The sequence below is a fragment of the Ambystoma mexicanum genome, chromosome 10 (genome assembly GCF_040938575.1).
Source record: "Ambystoma mexicanum isolate Mex_15411 chromosome 10, UKY_AmexF1_1, whole genome shotgun sequence".
Classification (NCBI taxonomy): domain Eukaryota; kingdom Metazoa; phylum Chordata; class Amphibia; order Caudata; family Ambystomatidae; genus Ambystoma; species Ambystoma mexicanum.
The window spans coordinates 803,260,227-803,275,464 of NC_090932.1; the positions used below are offsets into that span (position 1 = coordinate 803,260,227).

The 15,238-nt window shown below is 44.8% G+C and overlaps 1 protein-coding gene across 2 annotated transcripts in view; it reads right to left on the reverse strand.

The window, feature by feature from the left end:
* The window catches only part of IFT80 (intraflagellar transport 80), a 1,621,792-nt gene that overhangs the window by 1,585,449 nt on the left and 21,105 nt on the right, over positions 1 to 15,238 (reverse strand). The gene's annotated exons all lie outside the window — the stretch shown is intronic.

The window sequence follows — 15,238 nt, forward strand, 5'->3', positions numbered from 1 at the left end:
TCCGTAGGTATGCGCCCTACAGCAAGAACTTTCATGAACACATGTGGCGCCGATGCTATTCCAAAAGGTAGTCCCTTGAACTGGTAGTGTGGCGCCTCTACATTGAATTGTAGGAACTTTCTGTGACCGGGGAACATGGAAATATGAAAGCATGCATCTTTCATGTTCAATGTGGTCATTTATATTCCCTTCTTTAGTAGAGGAATGACCTCATGGAGGGTGGTCATTTGAAACCTTTGTGGTTTTACTTGTTTTCTGGGAGTATATCTAGTACATGTCTTTGTTTTGTCCTGGAAAGTAAAGGGAGTAAATGCCATGAATTACTTTACGTTAAGGTGTCCAACACCCACCTGTCTGGTGTTATGCCCTCCCATTCTCATGTGTCCTACTTTGGATGCATGGGAGGGGACCTTAACACTGGATTCATTGTTTTTGAGTAGAAGATGACCCTCTTGTGGGTTGTCCTCTACCCCTAGGTTTACCTGTGAACATACCTCTTGAGGATGCAGGATGTGTGTCATGGAGGTATTCTTCCCTTCCTCTCCTTCCCCCAGAAGCTCACTGTCTCCCGAGCCCTGGTTCTCTCGAAGCTGGACTACTGTAACAGCCTCTATCTTAATCTGCCTGCCTCCACTCTCCGCCCTCTGCAACTCATCCAGAACAGAACTGCGAGACTTGTCCTTGGCCTCAAGCCCAGGGACCGTATCTCTCCAGGACTGAAATCTCTACACTGGCTCCCAGTGGCTGCGAGGATAAAGTTCAAAACCCTCTGCATTGTCCACAAGGCCTTCTGGGGCCTGGGTCCTAAATACCTTCAACTCTCTCTTCCCAAATATCTTCCTTCCCGAGCCCTTCGCTCATCCGCCTCCAATTCCCTCAGGGTTAGCCGCTTCTCGAAGCAACGAGCTGGGGGTAGATCTCCCTCCGCGGCAGGGGCCTCCCTCTGGAACAGCCTTCCTGCCTCCCTGAAACTTGAGGAGAACCATCTCCGGTTCCGGAAGCACCTCAAAACCTTCCTCTTTGCTTCTGCTTTCTCTCTCCCTCTCCCCTGCTGAACAGCTAATTTAATTCCTCACTGAAACTGCACTGATCCTGCAACTGGACCACTCTAAAAGGCCTCAGCCCTGGGCCCTGCCACTCTCCACTTGCACTGATGCCCTGGAACCCCTTTGCACTGCGGGACTGTCTCTGTATCCCTACAGCCCCCCCCTCCCCCAGCACGTGTTCTGCACTTACCTCACACTTGCCACCAGCTGGCCCTATTTATTTATTTATTACGTTACGCCACTTGCCTTGTACTGCACTTCCCCCCCTTCCCTTCCCCTTGCACTTTTCCCCCTCCCCCACCCCTGCACTTGCGCGATCTGAATGACACCTGGCCTAGTAAGATCGTTGTCTGTCTCCCCTTGTCCCCCCCCTCCCTGCCTCGTCGCGCCTTGAAACACATGTGTATAGGCGCGTTACAAATACCATATCATATCATATCATGTTGGGCCTGGGACCCTGTTAACCAAGTCTCCCAGTTTGTATTTGGTAGGAGCTGGGCTGTGTGCATGTTGCAGAGGAACCTCTGAAATGACTGGTTCGCCCAGAGATTTGCCCTAGTGTTTTTCGTGCGTCAGTCTTTTTTTTAGCTCCCCGTAGATCTTCGTTTACCCGGGTCCAAAATAAGTGGGTGTCCTCCACAGGCTTATCTATGTGGGTAGCCAGAGTCTCCAGCTTAAAACCTGAACTTCTAAATCAGGCATGTCTCTTGACTACTTTTGACCCTATTATTTGTCTGCCCTCTGTTTCAGCTGCTTCTATGCTATTTCTAATGATTGAGTTTGCATAGCGTTTTGCCTCATCAACGATTTTCCTAAAAACCACGTGTGATCTTTTTTATACGAAAGCATTGTGCTGCTCTTGTGACTAACATCTAGGGGGTGGTACCACTGGTGGCTCTTCTTCATCTGGGGAAGCCTTATATAATCATCTAGGTCGACGTAATCTTGAGGGTCTATATGGGAGTCTGAATCCTCTGAGTTCCTGTAGTTCATGGGTAGAATAAGTCCCCTCCTGGGTTGTAGACTGTTCCTTAAGCCTTACCTGCTTTACCAGGGTCTCCCATTGAAGATTAACTGAAGTTCGGTTTTTGGGGTGTTCGTGGCTCTCCAGGAAGGAAATCATCCTAGGCATTGTTTCTCTTACGTATTTCATGGACCACTGTTTGACGTTGAGGAGGAGGGGGGGGGAGGGAGGTCTCTGGTGTTATATGGACCTCTGTCTGGCTTTCGGTGTCAAAGGTAGTTATGTATGGGTTACCCCCTTCCTCCTCCTCCCAGCCCTCCACAGAGTCGGATATGTCCACCAGCACCTTCTTTTTCATGGTGTTGGAAATTAAGCTAAAACCCTCTAGGTATTGAGAAGGCATCAAGAAGCAAGACACAGACCACAGATTCAAAGTTCAAAATAAAATGCTTTATTAAAATCAAATGTCAGGATGGTAGAAGGCCTAACCTGCACTATGTTAAGGTGGGATTTCCCTACCTGAACGAAACTAAGGAAAGGCTGAGTCAAAGAGTTCAACTTAAAAGTCTGTCTGTGTCCAAAACCTATCCTTGTCCTCACAACTAAAGTTAACCAATGTGTAGGGATGTCATTAATAAAAGAAATGGTGTTTAACACAAAGTTCTGAGCTTCTTCCAGCTCTTAGCTTCCTTTTCAGCTCCCCTTCCCCAAGCTCAACAAAGTTCCACAAAAGTCTCAAGATTACCTTTCTGAACTTCAAGGCAATACAGTCCCACACAATCCTCTGGGTTCCCTTCCACAAGTTCCAAGCAACACAGTTCAAAAGAAAAGGGTCTTGAGGCTTTGTTCTGAAGACAACACTTGGTAGTTCCTCACGTCTCAGGTTTCCCTTCGCCAAGACTTTAACTCAACCACTTGTACTTGTTTCAGTCTTTTCCAAAAAGCTTAACACAACTCAAGGTCAGCCTGACCCTCCCCTTCTGGATTGCATCACCAGTTCACTTGCAGTGCTTCTCCTTGGTTGGTTTCACAATGTCTTTGACTTTCACCATTTATGGCTCACAGGTCTAGGCGCAGTTGTCAGACCATATGGTCCACCCATTGCTGGCCAGGCAACCAGGGATCCTAGGTTCTCCAGCTCACAAAGGTTCTTCTGTACTAGTCCCTGTGTGAGGATTCACATTCACTTTGTTTACATTCACAGCCTTTTGGCCCTTCTGCAGTTTCACACTCTCCTAGCTTTTCCCGTTTAGCCCTTTAGCTTTGTAATAACGTGAACAGACTTCTTGCCTGCCGTTAGGCTTGCCGTACTATGTCCATTTATAAAGTTCACTGTGTAGTGGTCCTTTCCATGCCCCACCTTTCTATTGCATTCTTTCACACTTGCGCTCGTTTCATAAGTTGCTTTCAAATGGGCACTTTGGCTTTCATCCGCCATTAGCTTTGCCCATAAGGTTTTCTTCAGTTCCATATGCAATATGCTTATTTTAGCTTAATTTCAAAGTTTCATTCAATTTGGTAGTGAATAAACGTGATTCAGCTTTGTTTCAAATCATTCAATTCGGTATTCAATACAACTCATACAGCACTTGATTTCCTCTTCCCCATACACCTGTGGCTGCTTAATAGCCCCATGCTCTGGGCTCCACAGGTCCACTGGGATATATGCTACTCAGAATATCTATGTCAATGAACAAAATAGAATTTTAACAAAGTAAGGAATTAACCTAACGTTCTGTGTCCTCTTCTCAAGGCAGAAACCTAGAGCCATCTTCGACTCCTCTCTACCTCGCACTCAGGACATTGCCAAAAAGTCCCACTTTCAGCTCTTCCTTTTCAAATGAATTCTCCATTTTCTCACTTTCCCCCAGAGGCTCAATGTGACCCCAGCCCTAGTTCTCCCTAGGCTTCACCATTGCACTAGCCTCCTCCTGAATCTACCATCTTCCACTCTGCGGCCCCTCCAGCTAATACAGAATAGGCCAGCGAGACTTATCCTTGGCCTTAAGCCCAGGGACCGCATCCCTCCTGCACTAAAATGTTTTCACTGGCTCCCGGTTGCTGCACGGATTAAATTCAAATCCCTCTGCATCATCGACGCAGCGGTCTGGGCCCAGGGACCACACTGTCTTCAACTTTATCTTACTAAATACCCACCTACCCCCACTAGACCACTACGCTCCTCTGGCACTGACTGCGTGTGTAAAGCGTTTTGCTAAACAGAGAGCATGTGAATGTTCGCTTTCCTCAGCTGGCTCCCTCCTATGGAACAGCCTCCCCGTCCCTCTAAGCCTGCAGCAGGATCCCCACAAGAACATAGTTTGTATCTTCAGGTTTTAGAATGTGAACTTAATTAAACGCTTGTTCAGACTGTGTGGTAAGTTTTTAAAATTCCATTGTTGACTGTGCCAACTATAATAACTAGTATTCTGTTTTCTGGAAATCCCTGCAGTTTTTACTAGCAGGCCAAGTACATCAATAGGAACTCCCTCACTTAACAGCGGCACATGACGGAATAACATGCCGCACTAAAGATATGGTGTCAGCAGGGGAGGCCAGCCGTCAACCAGCAGCAACCATCAAGGTAGGTGTGGCCTGGGTGGGGAGTAGAGCAATCGCTGCACTCCAGAGGCCCTGCCACTCTACCTGCCTTCAGGCCATAGCTGGCCAGGATATTAACACCAACTGCCTTAACAACTAGGTAACATTGTAAACATTAGCCTGTGTCGCATCTAGACAGGATGGAGATTGGAGAATGTTAGCACGTACCACATTTAGATAGAATTGTGAATGTTGGCAAGTGCCACACTTAGATAGAATTGTGAACATTAGCCTGCGTCACATCTATATAGCATTATGATGTTAGCAAGTACCACATTTAGACATAATTGTGAACATTAGACTGCGCCGTACCCAGACAGAATTGTGAATGTCGGCCAGTGACACATCTAGATAGAATAGTGAATATTAGCCATTGCCACATCTAGACTGCTTTGGGAATATTACCAATGCCACATTTAGATAGAATTGTGAATGCTAGCTTGCTTCGCATCTATACAGGATTTCGAAGGTGGGCCAGTGCCACATTTCCATATAATTGTGAATATTGGCATGCGTAATATATAGACAGGATTGTGAATATTAAGACAGTGCAGGATCCAGATAGAAATGCAGAGATATTTACGTGTCACATCTAGAAAGAACATGGACATTTCACACATACCACTTCTAGATATCGAGGTCAATAACCAACCCACTAACAATTTCACCCCTCTGCATACACCTCTCAAACTCTAACCAAACACAACCACAACCCTAAAGCACAACAAACCGCACAAACTTCACTACAACGCAACAACAAAACAAATCACACATAGCTTTGCACAACAGCACATGACTGCTACTGATTGGAAAGCACCCCCAAGCTCAGCGAACGGTGTTAACCGAACTGAAGCTGCCAACAGCACATCACTGCTCTCTTGCACTTATCCCGCTCGTTCCCACAAACTCAATCCCGAGCCCCTTTCCTTTTCAGATCCACCAGAGCGCCAGGGGACCACTCCGGTGGCAATAGTGTGCAGTACAAATATCCGTTAATATTAACATCTTCTTAAATTCCGGAAGCTACTTAAGACTCTTTTTTACCTCCTCCTTCTCTTCTTCTCTCCTCTGCTAATCCCACAGTTGCTGTGATTGGTGTGCTGGGCCCTTATGCATCCTCGGGCCCTGACCTTCGCACCCAATCGGCCCAACTCCTGTCTATCTGCACTTGCACTTACACCCTCTGCCCTGGTGGCTCGCACTTACGCCCCTCGCGGCTCCAGCCAGTGTAGCACTCAACATTCCTAGCACTTGATCTGCGGTTCACCCATGACCTCCGACACTGACCCCCTGCCTTTTTCCTTGCTGCACTTGCACGTTCTGAATACTCGCAAGGCACAGTAGGTTCGTCCGGTTTGCTCTTCCCGCCACTGCTCTTATATGTTGTGTTTTTAATGTACTTTAATATAATCTCGCTCCTGCTATCTTCCCTGCCCTGGGAGGGAGGGGGGGTTTGAAACAGTATTTCTTTCTTGTATAAGCGCCTAACAAGCAAACAATAAATCAATAACAAGTACAAGATGTCAACTATACAAGTGAATTTTAGCATTTGGTTTATTGGCCGTCATTTGAGATATCTCTATTTTCTTTTTTCTCCCCATTTCGAATACTCTCAAACACTTGTCAATCTTTTCAAATGTCATATATATGTTTATCCCTTTTATTAACAACAGAAAAGACTGCATTTAAGTCGTTTTGATCTTAACAGAATGGTGGTTATCAAACTATGAACGCAATACTTGGTTTTGAAACGATTGTAACGTGAAACAAGAAAGAGTATCACTGACCATATATTCACAGTACATTAGATCACTATATCCTTGAGAGAGATGAGCAAACAAAACATGTGTTGGCGTTATTAGTTATTATTCCATCTCGGGGCCTTGGTGAGCAACCCAGACATTATTAGCTACCGGATTGTTAGAGCAATTTGTGATTCATTTGTTGAAATCGTCAATAGATGGTGACAAGAGAACACCAGAGAGATTTAAAGGATTGGCAATAATCAAAATCACACAATTCATTAACTAACATGATTATTCTGTCTAGAGACGTTGGTGATCAACATATGCATTATTAGTAACCAAATTGTTTAGAACAATTTGTGATTCATTTGTTGGAAACTTCAATGAGAAGACCAGAGAGTTTCGAAAGATTAGTAAATTCATGTTCTGGCATTTTGATTGCCAATGTTAATCTATTTTGAGGATTAGTACATGCAAATAATGAATAATTTGACTACAATTGTTAGTGATTCACTCAGATGATAGGAATCATTCATGTGTCTAGTCCAAACAATGTTTAAAAAGGTTAAAATGATGTACTACTGGATTGTGGAAAAGGTTCACCAAATGGTTTCAAACTAATGGAAATTATACCATTTGTTAAAAGGTTCTCAATATCTATAATATAAAGAAAGAGCTTTCTTAAAATTAACACAAAGGTTGATTGAGCACATGATTCTTGGAATTTAGGAATATATATATATATATATATATATATATATATATATATATATATATATATACATACATATATATATATATATATATATATTCAAAGTATTTGTGCTGGTGGCTTGCGCTTAACCACTAGTAAATAGGTAAATGTGTATGCCATTCTGAAATTTGCAAAGTCAATGTATTTGTGCCATTTATTGGAACTCTTAATGATAGCCGACATGTGTTTCGACACTAGGTCGTCCTGAAGACTGTTGGTGCACATTAGAAAGTCAGAACGTGTATTCCATAACATTTAATTGTTCAAAAATTGCATTACATATTAAGGGAAACAACATATATTCATAAAAAAGATTATTACATACCTAAAGTATGCAGGTAGTTGGAACAAAGAAGAAGAAACAGACACAGTGTAATCTCATTAAGTTATTCACACCAAGCTTCCTGTACATTACATCATTGTCCCAATTGAAATCATACAGTGCTCATTAGTTCCTGGTCAGTAACCGCAGTGATTAAAGTAGGACTGAGTGTTTCAATACTATTGGAGTGATTGCGTGGCATCTCATAGTCCTTGCCACTTATTGTTATAAATGACATTGAACAATTATCCATGGTTATGAGCTATACTTAAGGTGTCACCTGTATCATGTGGTAAGACACACGTATGCCTGATAGTAGTAATAAGAAGAGCGCCAGTCAGAATACAGTGTTCAGAGAGTCCTCATTATTAGGTCTTAATCCTGTAATGAATTAGACCAAATTGGTATTGTTCCATTGTACACTGCAGTGTTATTTGACACTTCGATGTCGCCTATTCAGGAATTCTAGTCCTCCTGTTAAGCGTGACCCCTAACCTTAATCAAGTAGGCTACATCTCCCCCACAGTATTCTGACCGGCACTTCACGTCACCAGATGCCAATAGGTAAGAGCCAATATGTCTCGCTTGGTCTGCTTTGAGAAAAAATATAATATTACAGTGTTCAGCTATTCCAATATCCAGATAATCTATTTAATTTGTATCATTTAGAGTGGAACATACCGCAAAGATTTAATAGATGTACACATGAATGGATTGGGACCATAGCATATTGGAGCATCACCAATTGAGGGGTAAGTTAACCCTTTTTGGAAATTGGCAAGTCAAAGATTCAGATCCGATTAAGGACCTAAGCTTTACATTATTTATACAGACAGGTATTCACACCTAGAAACAGTTGGTGAGATATCTTCTTATTACTAGGCATACGTGTTTTTTTACCACATGATATGGGTGACACCTTAAGTATAGCTGTCACTCACTGACTGGAATCAACAGGGAGCCGAATGGAAGTGCAGCTGAGTCCAGGTTTGGTCAGTGTTAGGGAGAATTCTCATTCAATGGCTAATTTCCCTTACCTAGTGAGTCCCTCAGCAGCTTTGCTGGATTTCTGGAGTTAATTTTTTCCGCTTGGTAAGAGTATGAGCTTTTCCCCCACTCTTACCCATGTTTAGCCATGTGCATTTCATCTGTTTTTGTGATTGTGGGCTCTGGAGTACACCACTTCAGTAGCCCCCTTCTTGTGTGTTACACAGCACCTTTGGTGCAGTGACACAGGGTTGTCTTTTAGACTTCCGACCGACTCCATTTCTGGGGCCAGACTACTGTCCCCCAGAAAAGGGTAAAGTTGCCATTAATTTTACTTAGTAATTTAACCACAGTTCCAGTAAACCCCGTCTTACATGGAGTACTGGAAGGGGTTAATACTTAGCCCTTTTTATCTGTACCTCCTAGAGCATTGTTTCGCTCTTTTAACATTTAGACTTGGCTTGTGGCAGTGGTATCTACCCTAACTTTTTCTACCGCGATTATACTATATAAACGTGGTATTGTTTTAGGCTATTATATTAGCCTCGAACTTAAACCCGCTTGACCAAATAATTTTTCTTTTGGCTCCGGTCGGGTTTATTCGCCATTTCTTTTTGTTAAAGTCCTTCTTGTGTTTTACTTTGAGCGGCATTGCCTTCTTTGTTCACTGTCTTTTGGCGGGCTTCTGTCAAGAAACCCTCCTCTAGGCGCCTGGGTGTCTAGGTGGGCTGAATATGAGGGAGGGGTGTAGTCACCCACTGCACAGGGTATCCTAGGAAACCCAAGTCGCACTTTGCCATGATTGGCTGAGGTGGTTGTCCGGGCCGGACAACCCCCCTGCTGCGCGATTGACAGCCAGGCTGTGTGAATGGGGGATTTTCGCATAAAAGGCAGGACTCTTGGGCTGGAAGTCAGAGTCGCCACTGGAACTAAAAGGAACCGAAGAGGAGAAGAAGTCGGCTGCTGCAACTATCCCGTCCCGGTGAAGCCCTGCTGCAGTCCTGAGCTATCTACCCTTCGACGACCAGAGAAGATCCAGTCCGGAGTCTTCTTCCCTTGAGCCTGGTGGGGATAACCAGCTCATCTTCTACAGCCAGAGGATCCTCTTCGTGGTCATAATCGCTGCACACTGCTGTAGTGGTCCGGATAGCTATCTGAAGAACCTCTCCTGTTATTAAGGAGCGCACCTTTTATTCACCGTCACTGCTGCCGGCATCAGCCCGGTGTGGTGCAGACCCCTCCAGACGTTCTCCTTCTTGCCGAAGCACCAGGAACCGTGGGTCTGCAGGAAACTACCAGGAACAACTGCCGTGACACCAGCTTCTTCATTGAATAAGGTACTGTGTTCTGCTTGAGGAATTTTGGGTGAATCCCTTTTCTCCTCCTACAAGGCTTGCCCTTATCTTCCCTCCTTCTTATAACTTTTGCTTCCTCCATTGACAATATCTAAGTACTCCTGGCTACGTTGAATCTTGAACTGTCCGACTGTGTGATCCTCGACCACAGGAACCCGGTTCCACTCGACATTGGCTCCGGCCTATTGACTCTTGAATTTCTGTCCATGAGTGTTCTCTGATTCTGTCTGCCTTGACAAAGTATTGCCTATGATTTTTGGCTCCAACTCTCTCTGGTTAACCCAGGTGCGAAGTGTGTTTTTGCCCTGGTAACATTTCTTGCCGCGGATACGCGTTTCTTTAGTAAGACCGAACTGTCATTACTGTCAAAAAGTTATCGCATATGTATTCCCAAAGTCTTTTGTTTCACAACACCAGTCTGCTAAAACATAGGGTACTTACCTTGAAGTTATACCAAACAAAGTGAATTGGTTGGTTGTAGTATATTTTACATGTGGTTTTGAATTAATAGAAGTGTTGTGTTTATAACAAATGGTTTAAAAATAAATGTACTTTAATTTTTTACCTGAAACCTTGAGTCAGTGTTTGCTTGAGTCACAGTAATTGTGGTCCCTTTGTGTAATCTCTGCTACTGCTCATATACTCTTGAGATAAGCCTGGCTGCTGCGCTACTGCTACCACTTTAACATAGTAGTACAGGCTTGTACCAAAGGTAAAACTTGTATCACCACCTGTAGTCTTAATTGTGTGTAGTGGTCCCTAAGGGCACTGCACAGGATTCTGCATAACAGTCAGCTTGATTGAAAAGCCTGGGTTATTCCTTAACCCAGTCCTCCTCACCTGAGGGTGCTCTTTCTCTGGATACACCTCTCTGCTGATAGCAGAAATAACCAGACAGAGAAGCAGATCAAATGAAAGAGTGGGAGAACTCACCGCTATTTAATCCAAGCTGAAAAGGAAATAGACAGTGATTAATGAGTGTCAGGATGTCAGTAACGATCCCCCAGCAAGGACTCAGAATTCGAAATAGGATGACCACTTGGTCTGGCGCGGAAACCTTAAAAGAACAAGATGCAATCAATATATGTAAGCTCCGACTGCTTCTCCCCTCCCCCCAAAATTAAGAGGTAACAATAGTTCTTACAGCGTGGAATTTGACACTGACTGGATAGGGAAAACCAGAGGAAGGATCAGTAACAAACGAAAAATATAAAACAAATAATAGGGACGGTTAGTAGGGAAGGCTCACCCAGTCCGCACTAGGGTCGCTCTAGTGTCGGGATGGTGCACTGCAGAAGAAACAGCAGAGCGTCGGGAAGCACACACTGATGTGGGTCATAAATGAGAAGCAGTCCGGGATGGTGCACTGTAGAAGAAACAGCAGTGCGTCCGGGAAGCGCACGTTGATGCGGGTCGTAAATGAGAAGCAGTCCGCAATCAGAAAAAGGTCGGACCACAGTGAAGGCAGGTGAGTACAAGGCGGCAGGCAGTGGTAGTACGGAAAAGAGGCAGAGGTCGGTAACAACGGGATCAGTCAGAATCAACGATGAGCAGAAGAAGTTCCGTGAAGAGTATCCAAGGTCAGGACAGGTAAAGCAAGGATCAGGAAGTAAGCTTGTCGGAATGAGCAAAGTCAATCGGAAGCAGCGTCCATACTGCAAAGGCGACTTAGGTGTACGCTGAGTACGTTGGAGGTGTGACCTTTCAGACTCAACAGCTGACACTACCACATAACCGATCCGGGCAAAGCGTCATGGAAACCTAGAGCAACGCCTCCCAATGGACACGGCAGTTGAAGCCCATCTCCAGGGCAACCCCCAACGCCAAATGAACGGGGCAGCCAAATGAAAGCATAAGCAGTAAGGGGAACCCTAGACGTAGTCCGGTGAGGCCGTGGAGGGGGACGAGGAGCGGGAACCGTAACAATAGCTCATAACCATGGATAATTATAACTCAGCCCTTAGGCATGTCACTGATCAGCGGACGCACTGGTTCAATGCCATTTATAACAATAAGCGACCCAATCACACCGTAATATCGACTGGCAAAGACTATATGAGGTGCCACGCAATCACTCCAATGGTATTAGAACACTCAATCCGACTTGAATCAATGAGGTTACTGAGCAGGGACTAATGAGCACTGTATGATTTCATTTGGGACAATGATCTAATGTGCAGGAAGCTTTGTAATAATAACTTAATGAGATTACACCTTGGCGGTTTCTTCTTCTCTGCTCCAACTACCTGCGTGATTTGGGTATGTAATCTTTTTTATGGATACATGTTGTTTCTCTTAATATTTAAAGCAATTTCTGAAGAATGAAATGTTGTGTAATACACTTTCTGACTTTCCAATGTGTACCAACAGCCTTGAGGACGACCTTGTGTCGAAACACGTGTCGGCTGTCATCAAGAGTTCCAATAAATGGCACAAACACATTGACTTTGCAAATTTCTGAATGATATTTATTTTTATTATTTTATTTATATATTTATAACGCGCCGAAGCTCGCAAGCATCAGGGCGCGACAAGCACACGAGAGGACAAATCACAGGACAACATAAAAAGAGAGGACGGGGAACTCAAGGGAGTCCATGCTGAATATGTAACGAATTATCGAAAAAGTAACGTTTTCAGCTGCTTCTTAAATAGCGAGTAGCTACTTTCCAATCTGAGATTGTCAGGAAGCTTGTTCCAGAGCGCAATAGCTTTGGTGGGGAAAGCTCTCCCGAGTCCAGTAGCTTTGACACTAGTGTGGCTAACTTTGAGTAGCCCTTTTTTTGCTGATCTAAGACAGCGGCTTGGTTCATACCAAAGAAATTCTTTCTCTAGGTATGTAGGAGCCGTGCCAAAAAGACAGCGGTGGACAATTGTCAGGGATTTGAATTTAATACGCTCCTCAATGGCGAGCCAGTGAAGGCCTATTCGGTCATGGGTGATGTGCTCACGCTTGGACTTCCCGGTAATAGTTCTAACAGCGTTGTTCTGGATTATCTGGCATTGTTTAATGCAAGAGTTACTTACACCGAGCATCAGCGCATTCCCATAATCCAGTCGGGATAAAATCATGGCTCTAGCAATGGTGGCGCAATTTGTGACGTTGAGATATGGCCTAATGCGGCGTAGTAGTCTCAGTAGTATTGGCAGTTTTTTTAAGAAAAGTGACCTGAGCATCTGCTCCTAATGAGGATTGCAGGTATATGCCAAGTGTTTTCGCCTTACTTGAGACTGCGATGCTAGAGTCCTTGATAAGAAATGATGAGTAGGCTGGGCCTAGACTGGATAAGGCTTTTGAAGATCCGAATGTCATAAGTTCTGTTTTTGAACTATTCAGACACATCCAGTGGGCTTTCATCCAGCTTTCTATAGTATTATAGATTGCTGAGAGTCTGTTGTTGTCTGTGGTGTGGTCTCCGCTGAGTTCTATAATCAGTTGAGTATCATCTGCGAAATTGGTAAAGTAAATATCCAACTGTGAAAGGAGTGCGCAGAGACAACGGATATATAGATTGAATAGGAGAGGGGAGAAGCTAGCACCTTGTGGGACGCCACAATCTACTGGATTCCAATATACAAGTTTACCTATTTTCTAGTGGTTAAGCCGCAAGCCGCCAGCACAAGCACTTTGACTGTACGCTTTTGAAGACGAGGTAAAGGGGAATACTTCCAAGTGCTGTCGCTGCAGCATACTACATAATATCGGTTGACTGCTATAGCGCACCAACCCGCGGTTTTACCTGCATACATATATATCTGACGAATCCCAGGGTATTGTCACTGCTACCATGGGCGAAGCCCCTTCCCATGAAACCAGGGAGGTGAGGTTGCTACCCGACATGCCACCTGTGGGTGGTACTCAGCGGGTGGATCTCATGGGGAGGGAAACCCTCCATGGGACCAGGGACAATCGCCTTGTTAGAGCGTGGTATTCTATTCCCTCATGTCTGACCACCTCCTTCCTTTTACCTCCCTCAGTACCCTGTGTTGCCCCATACCATGTCATTTGTCAAGCCAGCCCCAGAGGAACCAGAGGGCAAAGTTTGAATGCAGGAGATGTAGCTAGCTGTGGACGGGGACACCGGTGGGGAGAGACCACCGTCTGAGGGTGCTGGTAAGATCTGGCAGACCACGAGAAAGCAGACAGAACCCAAGTCTATGGCAGACTTCGGATGCCTCATGGATGGAAACGTACAGCCCAACTCGTTGAAGCTGGAACGGCGACGAGGACCAGAGCGAGAGCTGACCGAGAAAGAACAGAGGCCCTCCCAGAGAGTCGGTGAGGTCCGAGAAGGACACCACGTACTAAGAGCCCGAAAGCAAGGTACAGGTCCTGCCTGGGCCCAGGAGAGGGGCTGGCAAACGAGCAAGGGGAGAATAAAGAGGGTCGGGCACCCAGCACGAGTTGAAGCAGGTGATAAAATACAGGCCAAGGACCCCAACCAAGATATAAAGATACAGACACAAGCCACATCCACAGACACTTGGCAGGACAGTAAACCAAGTGTCCTAAGAAGCAAATACAAAGCGGTCTGGGACCCAAGTGAACCACGGAGACAAGGCCAAAGTAATTGGGTCAAGGACCCTAACATGATCAAATAGGGAGAGACTAAAAACATACAGCCAAATGCTGCATCCATAGACACTTTGCAGAGGAGTAAACCAAGTGTCCTGAGGAGCCAATACAAAGGGGTCTGGGACCCAAGTGAACTGCAGAGTTAAAGCCAAAGTAGATGGGTCAGAGACCCCGAGAAAACCAAGAAGAGAAAGATTGAAACAAACTATATAAAATATCATATGTGGAGCAGTACCTGGCAGGGGAGTACACAAGGTCTATTCAGTTGGACAGTGAGTGAAGTTGGGGCAGAAAACCCAGTAAGCAACACACCAGGCTCTGGGACACATACGAAAACGGACGAGGTCCACAAAAGCCAAGCACAAGGGTCTGGTACCCATACAAGAGAGTAGGAGTATATGGTCAAGGGGCTGAGGCCCAGATCAAGTTGGGGAAAGCCGTGAGAACATAAAGAGGGTCTGGAACCCACACAGAAGAGAAAGAAGAGTTGTCAAACAAGTCGGGAGATCCCAAAACAATCCAGAGTGATCTGGAACCTATGTGAAAGAGACATTTGTTGGAAATCTGAGTTACTTGTGAACTGTGTTTGAGGAATAACTCGTTGGGTATCATACCACAAACTGAACTTTAAAGGCCTGTATCCAGAGCGAGAGGAGGTTTAAGTTTTTCCTTTGTTAGTTTAGTGTAAGGGACGGAAATATGTTTAGAACAGTGGACTTATTATTTAAAGAGATATCCGGACAGAATCCTTAGTGTTTTAGTTGAGGCAGAGCAACCCCATATCGAAATGGGGCAAGATAGGTTTTTCCTTTTCTTTATTCTATAATAAAAAGACTTTGATAAGAAACATGCCACCAGTGTGTCAGACTCGTACTTCTGCACCTTTAC